Source organism: Manis pentadactyla, chromosome 2 (assembly GCF_030020395.1).
Source record: "Manis pentadactyla isolate mManPen7 chromosome 2, mManPen7.hap1, whole genome shotgun sequence".
Classification (NCBI taxonomy): domain Eukaryota; kingdom Metazoa; phylum Chordata; class Mammalia; order Pholidota; family Manidae; genus Manis; species Manis pentadactyla.
Window position 1 is genome coordinate 96,719,025 of NC_080020.1, and position 22,925 is coordinate 96,741,949.

General features: G+C 37.3%; 1 protein-coding gene and 1 long non-coding RNA gene across 15 annotated transcripts in view; both read left to right on the forward strand.

Moving 5' to 3' along the window:
* The window catches only part of PDE4D (phosphodiesterase 4D), a 729,058-nt gene that overhangs the window by 391,933 nt on the left and 314,200 nt on the right, over window positions 1–22,925 (forward strand). The gene's annotated exons all lie outside the window — the stretch shown is intronic.
* On the forward strand, window positions 111–6,655 carry LOC130681688 (uncharacterized). Its single transcript, XR_008994936.1, has 2 exons — window positions 111–2,173; window positions 5,549–6,655. It is a non-coding gene; the product is annotated as an uncharacterized LOC130681688 (long non-coding RNA).

Genomic DNA, 22,925 nt, shown 5'->3' on the forward strand with positions numbered 1-22,925 from the left:
GCAATATGCTGACAATAATGAAAAGGATGGCTCTCATATAGCTTTAAACTTGTAACAGATAACACCATCCCAAATGTATTATGGGTATGTATGTATATACACACACACACGCGTGCACACACACACATACACTTAAATTCTACCGTTATCTTCTGAAAGGCACTTTTTCATTTTATAGCATTCCTGGAGTTAAAGGTGTTAAACTGTTTAGTGTAAACATTTAAAATTGCACCCAATTTTGCAGCCCTGTTTTGCATTTCTTAACTTTTTTTAATACATGAAAACCTTAAAACATGGTAGTAGTTTAAACTTATCTTGGCCTTTGAGAGGTGGAGATAATGGATATGATTCTACTATTGAAGCAACCGAAATAAGTGGGCCTTAGCCAACACTTCCTCATTAAATTTCTTATTTACAATATATTTTTTAAAGAACAATGTCTTATATTCAATAGAATCTTCAAATGCTGATGGTGCACTTGGGTTCAAGGTGGAATGTTTTCCTTTGGCATTGCACTCACTCCCGGGTAGCGTTCAGGATAAAGGAAAGCCAAGTATCACATCTGTAAGATGTGAAATTTAATTAGACTCTGATTTGTTAGACTAATAGCAAATCATGCACATTGGACAAGTGTTGATCCCTTAGAAATTCTCACAAACCTGGACAGTTATACAATGTGCTTTAAATAGATTTGAAAGTAGTTTGTGAGCAGTGACAAAATTTTGGCTTTTGTGAGTAAAATACATTTTTGGGAAATATGGTGTATAGCTTCTTAAGCCAAATTTGATAGAGAGAGAGAAAAAAAAGGAGGGGATTACATAATCAAGAGGCTAATTGTCTTTTGTGCAGCTGGAATGAGGGCCAGTCATTACTTTAAAGCCAGCCTCTGATAACTGTCTAGAGAGAGAGGAGGGTCTGATGGGCTCATGTTACATTTGAGAAAATAATGTGAGTGAATTTATGTTGGAGGCTTAAACACAGTGCCTAAAATTTGGGGGAACAAAATGATCTGAGAAGCCAAGAAGAGCAGGGACTCAGCAGGTTGGTGGACTCTTGACAGCTCCCCAAGGAAACGCTGAGACATTTTGGTGTTTTTTTTTTTTAATGCCATTGTTTAAAATTACACTAACATTCAAGGAAACTTATAAATGGAAAGTTACTCTTCTAGAGATGGTCTTGTCTTTCAACCAGCACAAATCACAAAACTTTCTGCTGTGTGTCTTCTCAAGAAGGGATGGTAGAAGGGACATTTTATGTGGTGGCTGTAGCGTGGGTGCTATTCAAATCCAAGGTACATTTCAGTATACGGCGGAGATGATTCCTGTAGCATCCCATAGGCCAGAAACAGAAAGTTTGCTGTAGTTTTCTTGCCTCTTACACTAATAGGGGTCATGGGATCTACTATATAATTGATATTCTCAGAAAATCTCCAAATTCCATTTTTGCCAAGAGTTTCAACTTCTTTCCCTCCCCTAGCATTTTCTCAGAATTGGCAAATATGTGATTAACTGAACTCATTTGAGCATATTTGTATCTCTTATAGAAGGGCTAACAAATAAATTTTTCATGTGAAATTGACTGGTCTGTTTGTATAAAGGAGGCTTAGCAATCAGATTGAGAAACAAAAGCACAGGTATATTCAGGCACTGAAAATATAAAGCAATATTTGCTAAAACAGAAAAATCTAGATGACCTTAATCATCCCCTGTGCTCTTAGAAAGTTCTGCTCCAATCTGCAACTTTGATCTGGAGATTTTATAGTAGCAAATAGAAGCAGGGATAATAGGAGAATATGGTCTCTTAGATATTCTTTATGACTAAAACCTAAGAATAGCATATCTGTGGTCGTTGGGTTATACCCGGCAGTACCTGCTGGAAGATGCTGGCTGGCGCCCAGGGCTGAGAAAGGGAGACGAGTCTTCACGACAGACCCATGTACTGGGATGTCACCTTCCAGGCACCACATTAAGAACTCCTCTGGCATAGTACGTTTTTTAAAGCTTTTCAGATCTAACACATGTGATGACTGTTACTTTCAGTGCCCTGCAGCCCCTCTAGTTTTTGAGGGCAAGTGAAGAGGATGGGCATAATTACCACCAAATAAAAGGGGATGAATTGAAGGGTTGGGGCTCAGAGACCACATACCCATGTGGTCAGAGAGTCCAAGTCCAGAGTAAAAATAACATGATCTAATTTGTATCAGACACTTACTGTGCGCCAGGCAGGGTGCTGAGAGCTGAACATGAATTATCTTACTTCATCCCACAAAACAGCCCACGGGGTGGGTCTAGCATTGCCTTTATTTCACAGATGAGAAAACCAGGCAGAGAGAGTTTGAGGAACGTGCCCAGGTCTGAGCCCTGGCAGTCTGTCCTAGAGCCTGTCCTTCTCCATAGGCCTACCTCCAGTCTCCTGACCAAACCCTCTCACTGCCAGGCAAGGGGAGTTCCAAACTGAGAGACGTGATTCTGGTAGATTTACATTACTCTTCTATGCAGCTCAGAATCTTTCTCTGAAGAAAGAACACCTTGTAATCTGATGTAGAACATGGCTTAGAGATCAATTCAAATGTGAACTTACCAAATGATATGTGAATTGTCTTCTATCCTAATTGATACTGGTTTAAAGTAATATTAAGCAAAGCATCAAAAATAAGTTTTTCTCATGCAAAAAAAAATGAAAGGAAACTCATTAGTGACTTTTTGTGGCCTGTTTCTATCCTGTCCCTGGGTTGCGCTCCATGGGCTTCCATCTGGCTCATTTCATCTGGCCCAAACATTCATTGTGTGACTGGATTTTACTGCCAGAATGTTGCTCCCTGGCCAGCTGTTCAGAGGAGCCTGAAGGATCTCTGAGCTGAAGAAGTCAGCCCCATCCCAGGTCATGCCTATTCATTCCACCGACATGGTCTTGAATATTAAACTGGCCTTCTTAATGACATTCCAGTTTGTGAGTAATATCAGCAAAATTAAAATTGGGAAAAGGTTTCCTTATAGGCAATGTAACAGCCATAAAAGGAATACCAGTAAGGTTGGCAGTCATTGCACAGCGGGAGCAGAGGTAGCTATGTGGGCCAGGGGAAGCCTTTGGCTTTAGGGCCAAACAGAGGAAGCTTGAATGGCAACTCAGCTGCTTTTCTGTGACTGGGCAATTTCCCTCACCTCCTTGGCAGATCCCATGTCCATAAATGGAAGATAAAAAGGCCCACTTTAAAGGGCCATTGCGCCCTTCAATTAAAATAGGTCCTTAAAAGTAGGCCTGCCTACCACTTCTTTTACTGCCTTTTCTCCATTTCTCTTACCATTTCACCAGTTTTATGGTGCTTCCTTTGTCAAGTCTGTTTAGAGGTTACCTGTGGGTCCTGGGACCGCTCCTGGTTACTCTTGGCTTGTAACCAGTTAGCTTGTAAGCAGCATGCAAATATACAAACAGCCTCACCTTCAAAAGGTGGTGTGGAGTGATGGTTGAGAGCTGGCTGGCTCTAGAGCCTCATTGCTGAGGTTCCCATTTCTATACTTTTCACTCACCACTCTGAGACATTAGTCATGTTATCTAACTTCATATGCCTCAGTTTTTCTCATCTGTAAAACAGGACATAGTGAAGATTAAGTGTATTAACCATAAACACTGCCTGGCACAGATAGCACTAAAATAAGTGTTAGCCATTACTAGTATGAGAGTGTGGGCTGCATATGGCAGTGATTTTTACCTTTTGTTTTATCCTCCTCTATATCCCCACTGCCTGGAAGGGTATGTGGCACGAAGTTGGTACTTGGTGTGAATGTACTGAATGAATGAATCGATCAGAAAAAGGATTCTAGACCCCTGACAAGAGTGGGGACCTTCTCTTCCTTTCCACATATCTATGTAACAGCGTTGGCTAAAGAAGAGACCTGAGAGTTCATCTGTGCAAACCCATCATCTTATGCTGAAAAACCTACAGGTATAGAGAGGCCCCAAGTCATGCACTTGGACAGCATCACAGCCAGTGCTAGAAACCTTGGCTCTGTATGCTTCCACACAAATTGTTGCTCTCATGTCCCACAGCCACACTTCAGGAGAGGTCCCATCTAATCCTACGTCTCTGGTTAAGGCAGCAAGGGGAATGGTTTGGGGCCTGCTTCTTGGAACTGGGGAGAGTATAAGAGACAGAATCAGTCAGCAACCAGGGAAGGATAAGTTGCTAAAATGACTAGAAAGACTTTTTCAGGTAAAGCTAAACTCAGGTATTTTACGCCCAAGTCTCAAAGTCCCTTCCTACAACAGCTACAGTAGGGTTTTTGGAGGAACAATTTTTCAAGGAGAAGTTTTGCAGAAGGCATTAACTGAGATTTTCTAAATTGAAGGAAAGTTGTGTCTCTGACATTCAAAAGAATCTGTACAATTAGCAATGCCTATCAAAGTCAGAGATAGAGGGGACATAGATTTTGTAAGGTCTTTGTGCTATCGAGACAGTTCATGAAGCAGCCACAGCCAGACAGATGCCGAGCTGTGTGTGATCATTATAGTAGCTCTGGTGCTGTGAGGTGGCCCTAGGGCTGTGCATCAGCACAGAGCACTGTCAGATGGGGACTGGCAGAAGGTAAAAACACCTCCACTGCTGAGGGTTTATAAATAAGCTTGTGAATATTTTTGATGGTCAGCATGAGAGCCACATGAATGTGTGGTAGGCATGAAAATTTATGTTCAATTATCAGCTAATAAATAATATTATTCTCATAATGTCAATTTTATGGTTTTCAACTAATACATTTTTTTCTTTGAACCATGAAATTGATGAATCCCCATCAAGTAATTTTAAGGGATAGTACCTTAACTGAGTGGCTCAACAAAAATGTATTTGGTCTGAGCAAAACAAATAACGAACACTTCACAAGAGAGGAAGTATTCGCCTCTGTACACCTTCCTTGCTAGTGTACAGAAGGGCCCAGGCCTTATCATTACTTTGCTAGAACCAAATACCCACCTTCTACCTTGGCTATTCCCGCTCCTAACTACCATTATTTTGTCTACTTTAAACCATAATTGAAGAGCTTTTTTAACATCCCTACAGGGGGTTAAGAAAGTCTCTGAATTTCAGTAAAGTCAAGTTAGATAAGCACCCAGAGTTACAATGAATCAGAGCACAAAAAATTCCACTGGCAAGAGTAAAGACAATATGGTACTAATAAACATGTCAAATATATAATTTAATACTTGATAATAACATAAATTAAAAGGGAACAACTGAAATATTAAAATGAAAAGATGGATTTGTGAACAGAGTAAATACATGTTACTCTAATCATGTGACATCAGTCAGTGCTAAAGATAGACATTTCAAGAGAAACAAGTATATAAGTCATTCCAAACAGAAAGCTTGGGAGTGAACCTGAAAAATACAAGCTTTGTGATGGGCTAAAGGAATACACTTACAATTAATAATGTAAACAATGGTAATAACTATTCTATAAAAGTAAGAACTAACGTGATCATGAATGAAACACTCATATATAATCAGAGTTTATATGAAAGAGGAATGCATTCATTCCTAGACTATTTTTGAAAGCCTGTTATAAGCCTGGCCAGTAGTGTGCTGGTAAATGTTAACAGCCAGCCCTCTGTGAAGACACCAAAAAAAGCCTGTTTTTAGTATTTGCTGATTTCTGTGGCAAAAATTCTCCATCAGCCCTTTTCAAGCTGTGCAGGTCACTAAGTGGGGAGTTGACAAGAGATGTATAAAAGCACATACAGATAGATGTAAATGACCTCAAGAACAAGCATAATGGTAAAATGTAGTAGAACTATTAGAAAGAGATGTGATTTGAATATTTATTACCATTGTTTACATTATTAATTGTAAGTTTATATAACTTAATTTTTAATGTTCGCTAGGTATGAAAACCAACTAAAAAATCCTCCCCCAAATTGAACAGCCTACTTTTGCCCACTGCTATGGACAGCTCCAGAGCACCACTGGTGCTTCATTAGCCATGGAGAAATATTTACTTTGTATTAGAGATATAATGAGTAGAAAAATCGATGAGATCGCTGCTGCCATAAAGCTTGCATTCTAGTAGAGGAAAGCAGAAAATAAACAAGTTAACAACCAAATAAAACAAAACATGGACTGGGTTAGGAGATTCTGTTTGGGGAAGTCAAGGAAGCCTTCAAAACATGACAACTTACTTATATATAAGTTGAAACATATCCATGCCTTATGTTCGTGAATACATTTACAGTCCTAAGCAGACAAGATATATCTCAGAATTGTACCAAGCCAGTGGAACCCTATGGATATTGACCTCGTACTGACTGTGTAACGAGTAATGGTTTTGATTCCATTCCTTTCCAGTCTCTTGTGTGAATTTGCCTTTGCTTCTCCTTTATTGTAAAAATACTAGGAAGAGGAGGAAGTTTACAATATACTTCGATTACATTATTTCCTCTAATCCTCAAGAAGTTTCATATGTAGAAAACACTAAAGTCAAAAAATTGGAAGTTAGAAATCAGTATCAATAGTATGTCCTATAGTAGCACCTTTTTTTTTTTTGCTTGATGTGTCTGTCCACATCTACCCATAAAACATACATGGCATAAGCTAAGAGTGATTATCTGATGGATTTTTGATTTTCAAAAATAATCATATAAATTTAAAATCTTGGCTCAGAAGGCAGGCTCACCAGACCATACTTTTCTCTAACACAAGTTTTTAGGATGGTGCCTGTAAATATTATGCTTCTAATGCTTGTTGCTTGATCCCTTTTGGCAATTAACTTGTCTTGAATTGATTTGTGGCTTACACACTGAAAGTTGCCATGGATAAAAGAATGTAATGGCAGAATTTGTTTATATAGGAGAGCAAAAGATATTGGCTGGAAGGAGAGGTCTAACTATAAAATATCCTTGGTTTTCAGGAGTTTTCCTCTTCACATAATGGCAGTGTTTAGAGAATGAAAAACTAACTGAATCTGATTAGTGTTCTCATCCAAAAGGAATATGTGTGTGTGTGTAACAGTCACATTAACTTGATGACGTGAATACATTCCCGAGTGAGCGGGTGGTCACTTTGGGGAGAGAAACACGTAGCAAAAGAAGCCTTCTGCCCTCTTTGGGCTCTAATTGCCAAATAGCTCTTATCCGTGGGTTCCGTGCAGTATCACTTCCCTGTTCTTGGATGAACTGAAAGAAAGTATTTCTTTGTTCGAGTAACTGTTTAATGCCTATATCTCACCATTTCCTAGAATATGACTAGCAGATTTCTTGCCATAACTTTCCTTAGCTACTTGTTAAAAAGTTGAAGACGTCCTAGCCAAGGGTGGCTTTGCCAGTGGCATTGCTGCTTGTGGGCACATTGTGATTCTGCCTTCCCTCCTCTTCCACGGCATGTGCTGCCTCTCACCCTTGGCCGGGATACTTAGGAACGAGAAACATTAGGTTTCTCTTCCTAAAGAAAATCCATGTGAACTGTGGACGATTGCAGCCTCCAGGAGATCTGAGTGGCAGAAATGCAGAAATGCCAAGAAAGGGAAAGAATAGATTATTGGCTGAGGAGACAAAATTATCTTGTGTTTTGGAATGAATTTAAAAGGCTTAATATTTATGTTAGCCCTATATGACTTCAAAAAAAGGTATCTTGCCTTCCCACTGTTGGTAAAAAGGGAAGGGACTCTCTTTCTTTATAAAATTATTTATATGAAACCTTAGCATGCTGAGAATCTAATTGGTATGAGATGATAGGTGTGAATGTGCAACTAGGTGAGAAAAAACCTGCTTAGCTATGTGTACTCATGTAATCAGAACTCAGATCAAGAAATACAACATTACCATCTCCCAAGGATACCACTTCCTGCTCTCCTGCAGTCACTATGCACCCAAAGATAACCACTATCCTGACTTCCAAGAGCATAGATTTGTTTGGCCTGCTTTTGAACTTTTGTGCGAATGGAATTCTGCAGTATCAACTCCTCTGTTTTGGCTTCTTTCAGTCAACATTGTAATAGGGAGATTCATCTGTATCGTTTTGTGTAGTTGTAGATTGTTACTGTCACTGTGATACTACTACATTGAGTAAATATAGTGCAAATTACTTGTTAATTCTATTGTTGATGAATACTTGGGTATTCCAGTTGGAGGTTATATATGCTATGGACATATATCATTTGCTAAACAAATATGTATGTGGTATGTGTTTCTGCATACACATATGTTGAATATATCCCTAATTGTAGAATTTCTGGGTCATAGGTTATCGTAGGTTATGCATATGTTTTTAGATACTCCCAGTGGGTTTTCAAAGTGATTATATCATTAAATAATCCCCAGAGCAGTGTTTTGGTTTTCTATATACTTAGCAAAGTGTAGGCCATCTAGATACTCCACTTTCGATGGCAGCAGCTTACCAAATGATTGCTTAGTAACAGCAATGTCTTTTAGCCTTTGATTTGTGGAGGTGGATATTCTGATGTACAGGACCTATTTTTCCAGAGTAGTTGTGTTAATAATGAGCCGTTCACCCTCACTATTGGTAAATGATGCATAACTGGGAAAAGAGTAACTACAGTAGAAAACTTGGTTTGTTGTGCAAAAACAGAATTTTACCACTCTTTTACCCATATTCAGTTTAAGTGTGTGCTCTTACCCTTACATTTTATCCACATTCGTCAACCCAACAATAATCTTAATTATAAAACCAATTAGTGATCTTTTACTCTGTTTTTAAATGTCCATCTCCTACTTTTAGTTCTAGTTATATATCCTGTGCTCACTTTAAGGCAGGTTTTCTCTTCCATAACTTGTTGCCTGGAAAAGTTATTTTGGATTTTTTCTGAGCCAACTTAACCTGTTCAAACACATTAGCAAATACACAGGCATTATAAATCATAACACAATAAATGTGTATTGCTTTTTTCAAAGATTTCTTTTTTACCCATACATTTAAAGCAGATTTTTCCCTTTTTCTCTTACATCTTTCTCTGTTGTTGTTGCTGTTGCCTGTCTGTTTTTAAATGTCAAGATTCTGATGAAATATAATACTCTTTTGTATGTCATCACCTCTCAAGCACATCATGGAGTGATTTATGATATCAGTTTGACTTCCAGTACATCCAGTAAGTAAGCTGACCTGGGTTCTGTTTGTACCATGACAAAATTTGATCATTCATTTCTAGAAGATGACTGTCTGAGAAATTTTAGTGTGTGTGCTAACTGGGGGGGTCCTATTGCTTTGCCTTTTTTTCTCAGGGATTTTACTTTATTTATTTATTTATTTTTAATTTTGGTATCATTAATATATAATTACATGAGCAACATTATCATTACAAGATCCCCACATTATCAAGTCCCTACCACATGCCCCATTACAGTCACTGTCCATCAGTGTAGTAAGATGCTATAGAATCACTACTTGTCTTCTTTGTGCTATTCTACCTTCCCCGTACCCCACTGCTACTTTATGTGTCCTAGTCATAATACCCCTTAATCCCCTTCTCCCTCCCTTTGCACATACCCACCCGGTGTCCCCTTCACTTTGGCAATTGTTAGTCCATTCTTGGGTTCTATGAGTCTGCTGCTGTTTTGTTCCTTCAGTTTTTGCTTTGTTCTTACACTCCACAGATGAGTGAATCATTTGGTACTTGTCTTTCTACGCCTGGCTTATTTCACTGAGCATAATACCCTCTAGCTCCATCCATGTTGTTGCAAATGGTGGGATTTGTTTTCTTCTTATGACTGAATAATACTCCATTGTGTATATGTACCACCTCTTCTTTATCCATTCTTCTACTGATGGACACTTAGGTTGCTTCCATTTCTTAGCTATTATAAATAGTGCTGCAATAAACATAAGGATACTTATGTCTTTTTGAGACTAGGAAACTGCATTCTTAAGGTAAATTCCTAGGAGTGGAATTCCTGGGTCAATTCCTGGGTATTTCTATTTTGAGTTTTTTGAGGAAACTTCATACTGCTTTCCACAATGGTTGAACTAGTTTACATTCCCAACAGCAGTGTAGGAGGGTTCCCCTTTCTCCACATCCTTGCCAGCATTTTTTGTTCCTATTCTTTTCTATGTTGGCCATCCTAACTGGTGTGAGGCGATATCTCATTGTGGTTTTAATTTGCATTTCCCTGATAATTAGCAATGTGGAACATCTTTTCATGTGCCTGTTGGCCATCTGAATTTCTTCTTTGGAGAAATGTCTGTTCATAACCTCTGCCCATTTTTTGATTGAGTTATTTGATTTTGGGGTGTTGAGGCATGTGAGTTCTTTATGTATTTTGGATGTTAACCTCTTGTCAGATATGTCATTTACAAATATATTCTCCCATACTGTAGGATGCCTTTTTTGTTCTGCTGATAGTGTCCTTTGCTGTACAGAAGTTTTTTTAGCATGATGTAGATCAATTTGTTCACTTTTTATTTTGATTCCCTTGCCCAAGGAGATGCATTCAGGAAAAAGTTGCTCATGTTTATGTCCAACAGAATGTTGCCTATATTTTCTTCTAAGAGTTTTATCGTTTTATGACTTACATTCAGGTCTTGATACATTTTGAGTTTACTTTTGTATATGGGATTAAACAATAATCCAGTTTCATTCTCTTGCACATAGCTGTCCAGTTTTGCCAACACCATCTGTTGAGGAGGCTGTCATTTCCCCATTGTATGTCCATGGCTCCTTTATCATATATTAATTGTCCATGTATGATTGGGTTTATATCTGGGTTCTCTAGTCTGTTCCATTGGTCTGTGGGCCTGTTCTTGTGCCAGTATCAAATTGTCTTGATTACTGTGGCTTTGTAGTAGAGCTTGAAGTTGGGGAGCCAGATCCCCCACACTTTATTCTTCCTTCTCAGGATTGCATTGGCTATTTGTAGTCTTTTTTGGTTCCACATGAATTTTAGAATGATTTGCTCTAGCTTGTTGAAGAATGCTTTTGGTATTTTGATGGGAATTGCATTGAATCTTTAGATTGCTTTAGGCAGGATGGCCATTTTGTCAATATTAATTCTTCCCATCCATGAGCACAGGATGTGTTTCCATTTATTGGTATCTTCTTTAATTTCTTTCATGAGTGTCTTGTGGTTTGCAGAGTATAGGTCTTTCACTTCCTTCTTAGGTTTATTCCTAGGTATTTTATTTTTTGTTGCAATTGTGAAAGGAATTGTTTTCCTGATTTCTCTTTCTGCTAGTTCATTGTTAGTGTATAGGAATACAACAGATTTCTGTGCATTAATTTTGTATCCCACAACTTTGCTGAATTCCGATATTAGATCTAGTAGTTTTGAAGTGGATTCTTTAAATTTTTTTTATGTACAATATCATGTCATCTGCAAACAGGGACAATTTAACTTCTTCCTTCCCAATCTGGATGCCTTTTATGTCTTTTTGTTCTCTGATTGCTGTGGCAAGGACCTCCAGAACTATGTTGAATCAAAGTGGGGAGACTGGGCATCCTTGTCTTGTTCCTGATCTTAAAGGAAAAGCTTTCAGCTTCTTGCTGTTAAGTATAATGTTGGCTGTGGGTTTGTCATGTATGGCCTTTATTATGGTACTTGCCCTGTATACCCATTTTATTGAGAATTTTTATCATGTATGGATGCTAAATTTTGTTAAATGCTTTTTCAGCATCTATGGAGATGATCGTGTGGTTTTTGTGCTTTTTGTTGATGTGGTGGATGATGTTGATGGATTTTTGAATGTCATAACATCCTTGCATCTGTAAGATGGATCCCACTTGATGATGATGGATGATCTTTTTGTTGTATTTTTGAATTCGGTTTGCTAATATTTTGTTGATTATTTTTGCATCTATGTTCATCAGGTATATTGGTCTGTAATTTTCTTTTTTGTGGGTTCTTTGCCTGGTTTTGGTATTAGAGTGATGTTGGCTTCATAGAATGAGTTTGGAGTATTCCCGCCTCTTCTACTTTTTGGAAAACTTTAAGGAGGATGGGTATTAGGTCTTCACTAAATGTTTGGTAAAATTCAGCAGTGAAACCATCTGTTTCAGTTTTATTCTTAGATTGTTTTTTGATTACCAGTTCAATTTCCTTCCTGGTAATTGGTCTGTTCAGATTTTCTGTTTCTTTCTGGGTCAACCTTGGAAGGTTGTATTTTTCTAGAAAGTTGTCTATTTCTTCTAGGTTATCCAGTTTGTTAGCACATAACTTTTTGTAGTATTCTGTCATAATTCTTTGCATTTCTGTGGTGTCCGTAGTGATTTTTCCTTTCTCATTTCTAATTCTGTTTATTTGTGTAGACTCTCTTTTTTTCTTGTTAAGTCTGGCTAGGGGTTTATCTATTTTGTTTATGTTCTTGAAGAAGCAGCTTCTGCTTTCATTGATTCTTTCTATTGTTTTATTTTCGATTTTTTAAATTTATGCTCTACTCTTTATTATGTCCCTCTTTCCACTGACTTTGGGCCTCATTTGTTCTTCCTTTTCTAGTTTCATTAATTGTTAGTTTAGACTGTTCATGTGGGTATGTTCCTTTTTCCTGAGGTAGGCCTGTATTGCAGTATACTTCCCTCTTAGCATGGCCTTCACTGCGTCCCACAAATTTTGAGTTGTTGAATTATTTTTGTCATTTGTCTCAATATATTGCTTGATCTCTGTTTTTATTTGGTCATTGATCCATTGATTATTTAGGAGCATATTGTTAAACCTCCATGTGTTTGTGGGCTTTTTCATTTTCTTTCTGTAATTTATTTCTAGTTTCATACCTTTGTGGTCTGAGGAGCTGTTTGGTACAATTTCAATTTTTATGAATTTACTGGGGCTCTTTTTGTGGCCTAGTATATGATCTATTCTTGAAAATGTTCCATGTGCACTTGAGAAGAATGTGTATCCTGTTGCTTTTCGATGGAGTATTCTGTAGATGTCCATTAGGTCCATATGTTCTAATATGTTGTTCTGTGCTTCTGTCTGTTTACTTATTTCTGTCTGGTTGATTTTTTCCTTAGAGTGAGAGGTGTGTTAGAGTCTCCTAAAATGAATGCTTTGCTTTCTATTTCCCCCTTTAATTCTGTTAGTATTTGTTTCACATATGTAGGTAGGTGATCCTGTGCTGGGTGCATAGATATTTATAATATTTATATCCTCTTGTGGACTGACCCTTTTATCATTATGTAATGTCCTTCTTTGTCTCTTGTTACTTTCTTTTGAAGTCTATTTTGTCTGATACAAGTATGGCATCTCCTGCTTTTTTCTCCTTATTAGTTACATGAAATGTCTTTTATCATCCCTTTTCTTTTACTCTGTGTATGTCCTTGGGTTTGAAGTGATTCTCTTGTAGGAAGCATATAGATGTGTCTTGTTGTTTTATCCTTTCAGTAACTGTATGTCTTTTGATTGGTGCATTCAGACCATTTACATTTAGGGTGATTATCAATAGGTATGTACTTATTGCCATTGCAGGCTTTAGAATCATGGTTACCAAAGGTTCAAGGATAATTCGCTTACACTCTAAGAGTCTCATTTAACTCACTTAGTATGCTATTACAAACACAATCTAAAGGTTCTATTTTTTCCCCTCCTTTTTCTTCCTCCTCCATTCTTTATATGTTATTTATCATATTCTGTACTCTTTGTCTATCCCTTGATTGACTTTTGGGATAGTTAATTTGATTTTGTGTCTGCTTAGTAATTAATTGTTGTACTCTGCTATGGTTTTATTTCTTTTGGTGACAACTATTTAGCCTTAGGAATACTTCCATCTATAGCAGTCCCTTGAAAATGCACTGTAGAGGTAGTTTGTGGGAGGTAAATTCTCTTAGCTTTTGCTTATCTGAAAATTGTTTAATCCCTCCTTCAAATTTAAATGATAACCTTTCCGAGTAGAACATTATTGGTTCAAGGCCCTTCTTTTTCATTGCATTAAATTTATCATGCCACTCCCTTCTTGCCTGTAAGGTTTCTGTTGAGAAATCTGATGATAGCCTGATGGATTTTCCTTTTGTATGCAATCTTTTCTCTCTCTCTATCCACTTTTGAAAGTCTGTCTTTATCCTTGATCTTTGCCATTTTAATTATTATACATCTTTTTGTTGTCTTCCTTGGGTCCCTTGTGTTGGGAGATCTGTGCACATCCATGGCCTGAGAGACAATCTCCTTCCCCAGACTGGGGAAGTTTTCAGCAATTACCTCCTCAGTGAAACTTTCTATCCCTTTTTCTCTCTCTTCTTCTTCTGGTTCCCCTGTATTGTGAATATTGTTCCATTTGGATTGGCCACACAGTTCTCTCAATGTTCTTTCATTTTTAGAGATCCTTTTTTCTCTCTGTGCCTCAGCTTCTTTGTATTCCTCTTCTTTAATTTCTATTCCATTTACCGTCTCTTCTACTATATCTTATCTGCTTTTAAGTCCCTTCATTGTATGTTTCATTTCACATATGAAATTTCTTGATGATTCAATCTCTGTCTTAAATTCATTCCTGAGTTCTTAAATGTTTTTCTATATGTCCATTCGAATGTTTATGATTTTTATTTTGAACTCTCTTTCAGGAAGATTAGTGAGTTCAGTTACATTTGGTCCTTTTTTCTGGGGATTGTGAGATTTTGGTCTGAACCAGGTTCCTTTGACATTTCATATTTCTATGTGGCACCCTGTAGTGCCCAGAAGCTCTAGTTTCTGGAGCTGCTCAGCCCCTGGAGTGAGGTTGGGAATCGCAGGGGAATGGTGCTTATGGTGCTTGTGCTCTGTTTTGTGAGGTCTGTTGTTCTGCAGGTTTATGCAGTCTGGTGCAACCTTTTTACCTGTTTCTGTTTTAGGGTTAGTTGTAGTAACTATATTTTCATACTATATGTCATTTTGGAAAGAGTTCTCTGTCTCACCTCTCACCTGCCATTTTGAATCAATCTCCTCTGTGGGTCCTATTTCTTGAAGCTTTCAAAAGCTAACCTTAAGGCAGTCTAATTTGGTGGTATAGCAGGAGAACAATGTGGAAAGTTATCCATGTTAAGATAACACTATGAAGATGAAGGACAGGTGTGAGAGTCTGACAGTGTAATCTCTCTTTGGATTATTCAGCGTGAGGTTGTGGGAACATCTGCTTTTGCATCTAAAGGTTAGTTAACAAATCTTCTTTTTCCATGAATGATTCAATCCTCTGAAGAAGAGCTCCCAAGACATAGCTCTGGTCAGAATTGATGATACTGAGTCTGAAATCTGTCCCCCCCCAAGCCAATATTGTTCCCATTCTCAGAAGAATTTGTGTTGCTTTTGAGGAAGCTGTTATGTTATACCACTTGGAATATCTGGAAGTTTGTGTTAAAAACATAGTTGTCTCTGTCCACTTTTTAAGCCTTTTTACTCCTTTACTATCTGTGACAGTGAACCATGGTGAGACAGGAAGGCCCTGGCCAGTGCATCCTTTAGTTTTCTTTGGTTTACAATGAAAACTAAGGGATGACTTAATAAAAACTATTTTGATTGTAATACCTGTAGAGAAAAATTTGTATATGTGTATGAAAGCATAATACAATTTTTAATACCCAAGTCCATCTTAGACTTCATTTATTTACCATTTACTTTGTAAATAATCATGGAAAATATTTCTTATTTTAATATAAATTTTCTTTCATTTATGTATTTCAGTGTAAATTTTCATGTTATAAATATCATGATGCTGAAGTCCCAGCACACATTTTTTTAAGTTACATTTGTAAGGTAATCATCATATGAACAGTACCAATTTTTGGTTGAAGAGCAGCAGCCAGCTGAACTAGATGTCTAGTCTTATCTGGGCTCATGATACAACATCAGGCAGATTAATTAACTTCTGTGGACCTTAGCCTTCCCTTATGAAAATGAGCATATAGACTATATAATTACTATATCCCTGTAAGTATATAAAAATAGTATCATGGATGTATAGGAAAACCATTCATGACCCAGGATATTTGTGTAAATACTTCTCCATAATCAAGAATATATTCATGGTATCAACATCAGATTAAAGAATAGTTCAGTGTTCCTACAAACTTGTATGCAATTCAATCATTCATTCAGTAAATGTGTATTGAGTACCTATAATCTGTTAGCCATATGAAGCCTCAAACTTTCTGTGTTCCACACTGATGTATGTTGAAATCAGAGGTTGGGAGAGTTTCAAAAGTGACCCTATTGCCAATGTTATTATTATGAATATTACCCTTTTGAAGTAGTATAGGTAAAAGGACAGGTATGAAAAGGGAAGACTGGTTTTTACCTTATATTATGTATTCTGGAGTTCTAGGAAAGAACCAATTCCTACTCCCAAATGGATTAATGTGAATTAATGGGCTATTTACTTGCCAGTTGATTCAACTTGTTTATGTGCAACTGCTAGTAATTTAAACACTGTCACATTAGCAAAATATAAATTTAGATACTATTAAAATAAATTTGATCATTCTGAAATTTCAGTTTAATACATGAGAGCAATTAAAGGACTGGTTAAAATAATATGGAGAAGCAAATCCAAAGATGGTATTTTACAGTTCAAAGAAGAAAGGTATTTATCATCTCTCAGAAGCCACTAGATCAGAAAATGTCAACATTAAAGGTGAATGCAAGTACTAGGCGAAATTACATAGATAAGAGGCGCCATATGTTGTAGATTCTGGTAGTTGTGAGAGATAAGGAATGAAGCAGACCCTTTTCCTAGATGGGTCTTGAAATAAAATAAAAAGAGATTATACAGAGTATGAAACTATGTAGTCTTTCCTCTTAAGAAAATTCTTTCCCCTTAAGATATTCAGAGATAATTGAAGTCATAGGAATTATCAACATTACTTTTGAGTATCTTAATCAGATTAGATAATAAGTCATTATCTAGAAAGGCAGTGTTTAGAACATTAAGCACTTTAAGTGTGAAGTTTAGTTTCATCACTGAGTGGAGATTCCTGAGTACAAATCATGGCTATTCTGTTTGTGGATTTTATGACGTTTATTAAACTTATGTACTCTGTTCTTTGGCCTCTGCACCCACATCATTAACTGCCAAAAGTGTTGAGATAAGGCATGGATAGCCCTTAGACCAGTGCCTCACATATAGTAAGGAGCTCGTGTTACTTAACATTATTCATAAGAGTAGGCTACAGATTTCTTTCCATTGAAGATAAGTTTAAGTATGAATAGCAAGCTTGTTTATGGAACAAGACTTAGTCTCTGCTTCTCTTCTGTAGTGTCCATTATTTTAAAAAAATAAAGGAATTAACAGTTATCAACTGTTTTAAGTAAATATTTAAATAGGTGAGATTTATGCCATATGTACATACCTGGATGTTTGTGTAATTAGGATATATGTGTGTGTAAAGTGTGTGTGTGTGTGTATGTGTATGTGTATGCTCTTGGTTTCCCTGTGCAAAATTTAATTTGCTGAAAAGACTGTTTTCACCAAGCCACAGGCTATAGCAGAAAACCTTTGCACTGATGGAAGTTATTAACAGATTGAAGATCCAGATGCTGGCTTTGGGTTCTGTTTGTACTATGCCCTATAGCCGTGGAGCCCTATCTTTTCCTTTAAAATAAGGTTATTTAATCTTCCCTAATCATCTCACAAGTTTGCTTTGAGAACTAAACGAGATAATATTTGTGAAATTGTGTAAGAGTGTAAGGTGATATTATGCAGGCAACATTTGCTGGTGGGCATCATGGATTAAAGAAACCTTAAATGATGCTTAGATCATCTTAAACATTCACTTGGAATAATATAAGAAACCAGTGGTTCTCTGATTTTTATGAACTTTCCCAAGTCTCTTCCCTACAACACCCTTCTCCACTACCAAAGAAAAACAATTCAGTCATGTGTTTTGTAACATTAATGACAGTGGGAATGTAGGTGGTCAGGAAGGAGATCCACAAGATGGAGAAGGACTCCCATGCCACTCTTAACCTTTGTGCTAATACTCCTGTGACATCTTACAATTTCTCCATGTCCCATCAGAATTCCCCAGTAATCACTTTAGAGGGGAAAAAATGACCTTACAAAATTATTCTGAATGTTCTAGTAGAACTGCATGCAAGCTCCTTTGAGTTCACCTGCTCATCCAAGAGAAGCATACTACTTCTCTCCAGTTGGACCAGGTTGGTCTCTTGCTTACTAGCTGATTCTAGCACTGCTAGATGTGTACCCTCTCTCTGCCTCAGTTTCCTTATCTGTAAATGGAAGTAATAGTATCCAACTCATAAGTTTTCTATAGGAATTTAGTTAGATAATCATTCAAAGTGTTTAGGACAGTACCTGGTATATGCTAAGTACCCCATAAATGTTAGCTGTTCACTGCTTATGCTATATGCAGTCATCAAACAGGGGCATTTAGGAAAGCCTTTCACTTGTACTGATGCTTTAAAAATATACCCCAGTAGTGCCATTAAGAGAATATAAAGGGCTAACTAATAATGCAAGCTGTGATAGGTTCCTGGCTACCAAATTCTCTTCTGGCAAAAATGTGGCTTATTTTAAATGATTTTTGTTTGTTTGTTTTATAAAAAGAAATACAGAATGAATTAATTCATTGACCCCTTTTTTTGGCAAGCAAACACTTCTGCATATTCAGGGTTAAGAGAACTTAATATAGGTGTTACCTTTTCAAGATGCCACTTAGGAAACAAGACAGTTAATTTTAGCTATACTCTTGAAGAGAATAACTTAGACTGTGAAGGTCCTAAATTTCTTTCATGTTTTCTTTTTATTCAAAGAATAATCATCACCCATAACCTCTGAAGTCATTCCAAATGTTTACCTGTGAAAAATGAAATTCATACTTTCCTGCTTACTTTTCAGAATATTAAGATTAAATTTCTCAATGACTAGAAGTGCACTTTTAAAATTTTTTATCTTTCCATATTTTTGAAGAGCACTATTGTTTGAATACTTAGTTTTAACAAATGAAATTCCTGTAGAATGTATGAAATATATCCAGGATCAGGAGAATGTTCAATTTAAGTAATACAGATTATATGCCCACTTCAAATATTTAACAAAGATTAGCTACATCTTAAAGATGGAGAAAAGAAAAGACACTCTTGGCATCTGTAAACCCCAGCAAATCAAGTCATTGATGTGCTTGCCACATATAGATGTAACTTACTCTAAAGATAATGAGGTTAGCTAATACTGATAATACTAACAATAGATCAGCTATAGTCTTTCATTTTAACAAAAGGGGAAACTTGTCAATTTAGCAGCATGTTGCTGGGTAACATCTCAGTGTAGGACATTCTAGACCCCAACTTTTTATAAATAAGATTCCTATTGTTTTATATCTATATATTTGAAATATCCCACTTCCTGCCCCCACTTCATGGTTTTAATTTTTAATATAGCTGCACATCGATTACATACAATGTAAATGTACTGATCTGTGACATGAAGTTTCAAGAACCTTGTATACAAGAGCTTTTTTGTAATTAATCAAATCACTATGACAGGCGGGACTGAGGATTAATTTTTGGTTCATTGTTTATAAAACACCCCCTGTGAAAAGAAAACACTGCCATTTACTAATATGACACCTAGCTATTTTGGCTATAAAACATGAAAAGCTAACAGTAAGAAGCAAGCAGGCTTGATTTATCCAAGAATGGGGCAGGAGCAGGGTGGGCTGGCTCAGTAGAGTGACTGGTGCAGGAGCTGTCTTTTGAGACATTCTTCCTTCATCTTTCTCCCCTTCCTGTGTCCCCGCCACATTTCTTCCCTCCTCAAAGCCCAAGACTCTGTTCTTTCTATATTCTCCTTAGGAGACTCTGCTGTCACAGTCAATTGTAAAAAGGAAGAAAACTTAAAAACATAAATAAATAATTAGACATGTATTTATGCTTTTTTCCCCCCAGAACACTTGCATCTTAACATGAACTAAGCATTGAGAAAACAGGCTGAATACCTAATGGGCTGTGTCCTGTGTCAGGCACACGGGGCATCCCGGTGGGCTGCCGGCTTGGCAGATAATCACACACTGATGAGGTTGGTCCTCTGAAGATGGAGAAGAGAGGGGCAGAAGAAAAGCCCCAATGAGAGAAAGCAATGAGATCTAGGTTTATTAAGTCCATACTGTAGGCCTGGTACTGGGCATTTGCAGTGGTAATTTTGTTAATCCTCCCAGCAATTCTGAGAGGTGGGCATTATTATGATGTGTACACCCCTTTTGTTAACAGCTGTGAAAACAGATGTGGGTAAGTGGCTTTCTGTAGACCATCTGACAAGTAGCTAGTAAGCTGATGTTTGACGCCTGGGCTGCTTAGCTCTACAGCTAAATTTTTATTAACTCTACCTGCATATAATAGCCAAAAATACATTTTCAAAGACATGATTATAGTCGTAAGTAGAAAGAGAGAAAAATAATCCAAAAATAATTCTGTTAAGGTTACTGGATGGATAGGGGAAAAGAAATGTGAACTGTTCTTTGTCTACAAGGGTTCCCTCAGCAGACCACTTAGCCTGGCTGTCTGGCTTTGTGAAATTATACCTTCCCTGGTGGCTTGGAGCTGAACATGCCCTTCATTCTATCAAGGGCAACTTAAAGTTCATGGAATAGTTTATTTGAAGTTTGTGGGTACCAATTCCAGGCAGCAAGATACTACTTTCAGAGACTAAATTAGCTTTCTTCAGAGTCACAGCAAACACAATACAACAAAATTGATTACCTTGAAGTGCCTGCCCAGGTTTTTTATTGCTTCTTGAGCTAATTTGTTCTCCCAGCAGTATCACTGTTACAGAAATTATTCTATTCTATATTCTCATTTTATGAATAGGAATCATCTGAATATAGTCATAGACATCTAGTTTAGACCATTTTTCTCAGCATTACAAAGATGGGGAAAATTCCAAACCATGGTTGTTCCAAATGGCAGGGAGTAGCTGAAGAACTTATTTCTGGAATCTTTGGAAGAATTCATATTATGTGTATGAAGATTGCCATTGATTGTAAGCAGTCTTACTCATTGATAAGGGCATGGGAAGTTTGTGGTGAAACCAAGGCAGTCTGCTGCCATCTAGCTTTTTCTGTTTCCATCTTCAGGAGTTTCCCCATTGCTTTACAGAAAGGTATTTTTCAGAGAAGCAGTTCACCTTTCATCCCTGAGAGGGAGACACTTGTAATGGAACCTCAGAATCTTAAGAAGCCCTCATTATTTTATTTATATCTTTATTTTAATCTGATCTTTGGGTTAAAATGATGAATACAGTTTGTATGGTTCAAATCCATTACAATAATCAAGTAATGACCCCCCCCCTCCAATAGCGGCAAAAATATATGTTTTTCAGTAGCAAAGATGAATAGGCCCCACCAGGACCCTGAGTGAGACCATGCAGAACAGGCATTCTTTGCTGTCCTCCTTTTATCCAAAGTCTGGGCACTTTCTGGTCTTCACAGCTGTTACCTCTGCAAAATCAGTATTTTACTGTCTGAAGACTCCTACTGTTGCTGTTCTCCAGGGCTGGTTCCCGTACTCTGAGCCCAGGAAGGCAATCTGAGCTCATGACTGCTAACACATTTATTGAGCACCTGTGCTATGCTGTCCTGGACTGGGCTGGGCTTTGAGGAAACAGGTGAATAATACAGACATGCCTCCTGCCTCTCAAGTCTGACAATGAGTATGGGAGACAACATTCGACACATCATCCCAAAATTAAATGTGTAACTGAACTCCATCAGAGGAGAAGTAGCAATCTGAAGAAGATGTTGTAAAGAGGAACACCAACTAATATGAAGGTGGGGAATCTAAGCTACTGGGAGGACATCATATATACATTGAGAAATGAAGGATGACTAGGAATTAGCCAAGTGAGAAAACAGAGGAAAGAGTGTTTTTGAAAGAGGGAAAAACATGTCAGATAACTTTTCAAGAAGATGCGGGAAGAGCTAGATGATATATATCATTTTTACAAGGAGTGACTGACTGGCTTCTCTGTTCCAAGGGTGATATGCGTGTAATGTTAGTTAATAGAATATAAAAATAAATTAAATTCTAGGAAATGGCAAGTGAGGAGAAGGCCTGATTAATGTTATGTTCCCATGTTAGTATGGTCCTGCTTTCCCTGCAAAGCAGTGGTGGTACCGAGGGGTTGGTGGGAGGTGCTGGTTTTCCCACTGATGCACACCTAATACTAAATCTAAATATTTTGTAACCAGTGTACGTACTGTGCAGTCACAACTTCAGGGAACTCCTTCCCATAGAGCTGCTTTTGTCAGACTAATTGTCAATCCTACAAAGGCTATCAGACCTTACAGAAAGGATGCTATCAAATTGGAACCGCTTGGAGATGTTATGATTTTGTGCATTTCATGTGTAAACTTTGTACCTGAAAGAGAGCCGTATAACTTTGCATTACACACATGAGGGTATCTATTATTCCAATATACAGCAATATTATTCTATTTCAAGATTTTTTAGCTTCACATCAGCATAAGTAAGACCTGCAGGTTTGAAGATTTGCATACATCCTTTAACAACATATTGTTTTCATTATAATACATACAATTCTGTATTTGCTTAATGAGATTACTGTCCTGGTTTTCAGGATGTGAATAAAATAAAAGTAAGTCCTTAAAATTAAAGACAAGTTATCCCCACCAGAAATGATCCTAGCAGGTTATTTACTAAAGAATCTTGAATCCATCAGATGAAGGAAAAATTCCCCAAGGAGTCTTTAATTAGAACACCTTAGGACTTGGCAGAACTGAAACTAAAATCTCTACATAAAAATGAATAATGCCTTGGGCTGCATAAATGACAAACTCTGAGGCCCTAAAAGCAGCATCATAACAGCTGATTTTAATCACTCTGGTAATGAGCTAGACACAGTCACATTCAGCCTCCTGTATTTCTGTTAGAAATGAATGTGATTCTTGCCAACTATACATCATAGTTATGAGATATATTCTGCACAGGGAATGCAAAAAATAAGCAAACAAATTAGATGGACAGCATTCTATGCCATTCTATGCTTTCTTCACTCATGAGAA